This window comes from Monopterus albus, unplaced genomic scaffold (assembly GCF_001952655.1).
Source record: "Monopterus albus unplaced genomic scaffold, M_albus_1.0 scaffold351.1, whole genome shotgun sequence".
Lineage (NCBI taxonomy): Eukaryota > Metazoa > Chordata > Actinopteri > Synbranchiformes > Synbranchidae > Monopterus > Monopterus albus.
This window is the reverse complement of record NW_018128231.1, coordinates 83,738-89,264: the sequence shown is the minus strand read 5'-3', so window position 1 is coordinate 89,264 and position 5,527 is coordinate 83,738. Positions and strand designations below refer to the sequence as shown.

The 5,527-nt window shown below is 44.9% G+C and overlaps 1 long non-coding RNA gene across 4 annotated transcripts in view; it reads right to left on the bottom strand.

Moving 5' to 3' along the window:
* Positions 1 to 5,527, bottom strand: part of LOC109974857 (uncharacterized) — an 11,478-nt gene that overhangs the window by 3,235 nt on the left and 2,716 nt on the right. For 3 of the 4 annotated variants that reach the window (XR_002277038.1, XR_002277037.1, XR_002277036.1), the window contains 2 exons: positions 3,002 to 3,160; positions 1,992 to 2,176 (listed from right to left, as the gene is read on the bottom strand). This is a non-coding gene — a long non-coding RNA (uncharacterized LOC109974857). Of the gene's footprint in view, positions 1 to 1,991; positions 2,177 to 3,001; positions 3,710 to 5,527 lie in introns of those variants that run through there. The other variant, XR_002277035.1, reaches the window with a different exon arrangement.

Genomic DNA, 5,527 nt, shown 5'->3' with positions numbered 1-5,527 from the left:
CTGCAGGCCTGAGCCAGTCCTTAAATGCTGGGTCTTCCATCCAGCTGTCAGAAAACTTGCATTTGCCCATGACGAAGATGGTTGTCTGGACTAGTCAAAAATGTAAGCTAGCCAGTTTGCTATCCAGTTGAGCTGAGCACGCAAAGTGTTTGAGATGTCGAACGACCACTGAATATGACGTCCGCATCAAACATACAAAGTTGAGACTAGACGAGGATCTTTGATTATGTGCCCCGATATGTTAAAGCCCACATTTAAACGAACTAGCGCAAATTTTAGCAGATAGAATTTCAATCAGAATAGGACACCATAGTCTGAAAAAATAATACCTATTTTTAAAAAATAATACCTCTAAACCAAATTAAACACTTTTTAATGGCCTTAAATTTGGCAATTTTGATTAATCACTTTTTAATACTTTTTAAAACCCCGCGGACACCCTGAAGATACAGTGTAAAACCAGTGTGCATCGATCTGCAGCTTGACCAGCACAAGCTGCATGTTTCACCTTGATGAAGCCAGAAGGTTCACTTGTCACCGGCTACTACATGAAGGTGCACAGCTGTGTTGTTGTTCTGTACAGTGGTGGAAAGGTGCTGAGTACATTTACTCTAGTACTGTGGTGAAGTACATCTGAGGTATTTGTACTTTACCTTAGTATTTCCATGTCCTGCTCCTTCATACTGTGACTTCACTTCATGTCAGAGACAAAGCGTGTACTTTTTACTGCACTACATGTACCTGATACCTTCAGTTGCTTTCCAGAATTAGATGACTCAAACCAAATGCAGTCAAACCATCAGACTCTATTGATCCCAGTGGGAAATCCACCAGCTACCCAGCAGGATGTAAAGTACTTCACAGTATAAGTATATAAGGTAGTTACCATCAGCTCCACCTTTACCAGCTGCAGCATTAAAGTCAGAAACTGTAAAAAGAGTTGGTGCTGACTCTCACGTTCATCACTTAACATGATTCTGAAAGTAAAGCTCATTGTTCTTTCCGTTTCCAGCTGACAGTCACAGGGTGATGGGGACAGACTGATGAAACATCATCCCTCCCATCTCTCTTCACCTGCTGAGTCTAAAAATAGTTCCTCCCCACATCCATCTTCTAGCCACCTGCACCAGCCACCACACTAATGCTGCTTACTGGACACCACAGCCCACTACACCCCAGAATACTGTCATCTCCTGTTGGCACCAGATTATTGCTGAAAGTGGAGATGAGTGGATCGATGCAAAATGTCTGCAAGCATTTCTCCTGATTCTAGGATCATTAACTTGGAGAGCAGCACTGAAAGCTACACCACAGATCATTTCACTCAGAGACCCCATTGACTGTCAGTTCATTGGTAAAACCTCAGCTGGTCTCACAGTCCTAACTCAGTGAAATGTGAACACACAGACCTGAAACACATGTTGGTCTGATTCGCTGTGACTTCCATTTCCTGAGGATATCGTTCTCTCTGATGTCCAGAATACATTTAAATTAAATATCTACGAATGACTGATGTTCTGTCGACACCGTGGTTTCAGCTCTAATTGACGCGTTCTCAGTCCACTAAAGTGTGAGGAGTTTAAATTCACTAGTTTCCCTGCACCAGACAGGATGTGAGCACAGCTACCTTTCTGCATCTCGTCCCATCCCCTCAATTCCCTGGAAGGCTTTTATTGTGAAACAGGAAGTGTTGAGCTGAATTTTCAGGAGTTTAACACCAGCAGAATAGAATTCAATCAGAAAGAATCAGTTTCTATTAAAAACAGAAGCTCAGCTGCTGAGTGAGACTTTCTTCAGGTGATGTATGTATTTCTTCCTTAGTCGCTGTTTGTTTCTACAGACTGCACCAGTTCTTTGACATCAATAGCAGATTTGTTTGTGTGATCAGATGTGACGTTTGACATTCAGCTACAAACTAACCACTCAGTAAAACCGCCAAGTATTCAAACAGATGACCCTCCATGAGGCTGCATGTGAACTCTCAGACTCACCGGATGGATCGAGCACCTCCTCAATGACGGGGGGCAGCCGGAGTCCGTCCATGCTTTCAGCTGCTGGAGGTAGTGAGGTAAAGCTCCACACAGGTGGGTGAGGAGGGGGGAGGATGAGGCAGACAGAGCCCAGGAAGCCTCCTCACGCTCCTGGCAGAGTGAGCCACTGCAGCCCCTTCATCCTCCTGGAGGGAAATGGGGGGGGGTCAGAGAGAGAACTGCGACAGTACCACGGCTCCACCAATACTGGATCACACAGGTCGATACTAGAGCTTGACAGGCTGACACTGGCTCATGCACTCAGGTTGATACGATGAGTTTAAATAAAGAAAGTTAACGCTAATGGGTCAAGTTCTTGCTTCAAACTGCAGAAAAAGTATGGAGGCAAAAAGTGACAAAGAGCATTAAAAACACGAAAGCAACTGTGAAATTTCATTACAACTTAATAGTGAAATTTGTTAGCGTCAGGTTCAGCGCTGGGTCTGAGGTATTTGGTCATTGATCAAAGCACTGATCATATTAAATGCTCCATGTTGGTCCTGGTGGCACTAGACGGGCAGTCAGAGCATTACTAAACTCATCAGGTATCATCCTCTGGGCACCATGAATATCTGTTGAGACATTTAGGTGTGGACCCACTGATACTGTCATCCCCACAGCCACACCGCTAATATAGCTGCCAATTCAAGTCGAGTCAAATTTATTTCTACAGCCCAATATCACAAATTTGCATCAAGGGACACCCTCTGTCCTCAGACCCTACAAGTGGATCAGAAAAACATACCCCAGCAAGAATAAATGGCAGAAAAGAGTTTGAACTATTCCTTTGTTCTAAAATCAGCTGCTGATATCAGTGTGTAGGCTCCAACATCTCTCTGTCTCACGATAATCGTCCTTTGTGCCTTGCCTCTGATGCAGCAGTAGCTCACAGATCATGTTGTTGTGCTGTCTGTCTTCCATCACTGCTGCAGACATTCAGACAATGAATGCACACAGAGAATAAATACTACCTGACGCTGAGACGCAGACGGTGCAGTTTCCTGATGGTGCTGCGGCTCTGTGTGACTCCAGTGCTGACTGACTTGACTGCAGACCTCCTCCTCCTCCTGCTGTCCTATATTTCCTCCTCAGCAGCAGCTCTGCTCTCAGCGTGATGCGCAGTGGCGTCACTACATGTTTCAGACGGACACATGACACGAATACTCAATGAACCTCCATGACATGGTCCATCAACTGTTTCCTGGCACAAACACGGGTGTGTGAGGTCTGAGCATGTGCTCCTGCAGTGAACAAAAATATAAACCAGGCTGCAACAACAATGATTTTCAGTCATTAATTCATCTTCTTAATTTCTCAGCTACCTCGCTCTACAATAGGCCAGACCATTTATGACCACCTGAGACAAAGAGAAGCAGCTGCAACCAAACCATGTAAACTCGAGTCCAGGACCATAAAGCCATGAATCACAGATTCAACAATCACACAACACTGATATTAGACAGCTAGGCAAAACCCAGATTAGTTTACTAAAAACATTTGTGGAAAAGTCTCTTCCCACAATCTGTGCAACAGTGTGATTATGGCTGGAGAGCCCAATGCTACCTGTGGCAGGACTTGTGTTTCCCTGGGCCAACAGCGTTCACACACCCACTTTTTTTTGTTCAAAGTGTCTCACACCGGCACAGATGTTTCAGCTCAGCATTGGTTTCATGTTTCTTGTTTTTTACTTGTGATTTTGTTGTTAATCTGTTTTATTTGTTGAACATCAGGGGCCGCTGAGCTGGAGTCAAATTCCCTGTATTTTAACATGGTTGGCAATAAAGTTTATGTTCGATCACTGATTGATTATGTGCAGATGTGTGCAAACATTTGGCCACACCTGGGCAAAGTTCAGGTCTGGCAGGTTTCTTAGGTGAAAAGAAGAAAATGAAGTTGGGGCGGTGGAGGGAGCGTCAGCAGCATCAACATGAGTGTGATCATTAGGCTGTCACATCTATGATTTACACCCGAGTGAACGTGAACGGGTGGCACTGGCCAATCATGGTAAAGCATACTGTGACAGGCTGGAGCCAGTCAGTCAGTACAAGCATGATGCATCACTTAACTTATCTGCCTCCTGACCAGGATCAAGTCTCTGCTGAACTAGTCACACTGCTTCTTGATGACCATGTGTTTGTAAACATCTGTAAAAGAAAACTTTACCTCATTAGTCCACACACAGTTAAAGTCAGACTCCACTAGTTTTAATCCCTATCCACTGTGTCCTCTGTTATCCGGTCAGGATGTATGTTGCCTAGCAACCACTCTGAGATCACATAGGTGTTTGTTGCATTTCCATTTTTACCACTAACAGTTTGTGAAGCAGGAGACCTGCACTGACAGTCCAATAACAGGGCAAAGGGTGGGAATGAGTTACTACATCTCAGATAACACAGCAGTAAATCAATGAGTTGTGCATGATGATAAATATGTGACTAAAGGTTTTACTAAACAGTCAACTGGAAATATTTTCTGTTCGTGAGCCAATAGCAGAAACTATTTATTTACCAGGTGGATTATCATCATCATCATCATCATCAACTTTATTTATATAGCACATTTAACACAGCCGAAGCTGACCAAAGTGCTTAACACAATATCCACAACACCCTTATCAAGACTCTCTTGTGATTTTGCCTGAATCTAATAACATTGCATTGTTCACTGTCCACTCTGCAACAGCAGCATCTTTATAACGTTTGTGACATTCTTTAGCTCTGTCAAAGTGTCATGTTCACCTTCAAATAAGCCATTGTACACCTTACACTCCCTCCTGGGCCCTCAGGTGTCTGCGAAGCCGTGGGTGGTGACCTGGTCCGGAGGTGGAAGACATGTCCCTCCTGGCCTCCCTGAGTAGTGTGTCCTCTCTCTCTCTCTCTTCCGTAGTGTGTCCCTCTCTCTCCCATAGTATGTCCTCTCTCTCTCTCTCTCTCTCCCGTAATGGCTCCTCTCTCCCTTCCTTACTGTGTCCTCTCTCTCTCTATCCCGTAGTGTGTCCTCTCTCTCTCCCGTAATGTGTCCTCTGTCTCCCATAGTGTGTTCTCTCTCTCTCCCATAATGTGTCCTCTCTCTCTCTCCCGTAGTGTGTCCCTCTCTCCCATAGTGTCTCTCTCTCTCCCGTAATGTGTCCTGTCACTCTCCTGTAGTGTGTCTCCTCTCTCCCGTAATGCGTCCTCTCTCTCTCTCCCGTAGTGTGTCTCCTCTCTCCCGTAGTGTGTCCTCTCTCTCTCCTGTAGTGTGTAGTGTGTCCTCTCTCTCTCTCTCCCTGTACCTTTCTCCAGGTAGCCCTGGCTCTGGAGCTCTATATTTCTGATGAGCAGTCACCGGCCACATCAACCTGACCAGTGTTTGATTGTTTTGTTTGTGTCCTGATGCTTTTCTTTAACAGGGACCAGAGAGAAACAGTGGCAGTACAGACTGTCTAGTCGGGGGAGCACTATTTGTAAGCTCCTCTCCTCAGTAACTTCACAGTGAGAAGTTTAAACCCAGCAAACACA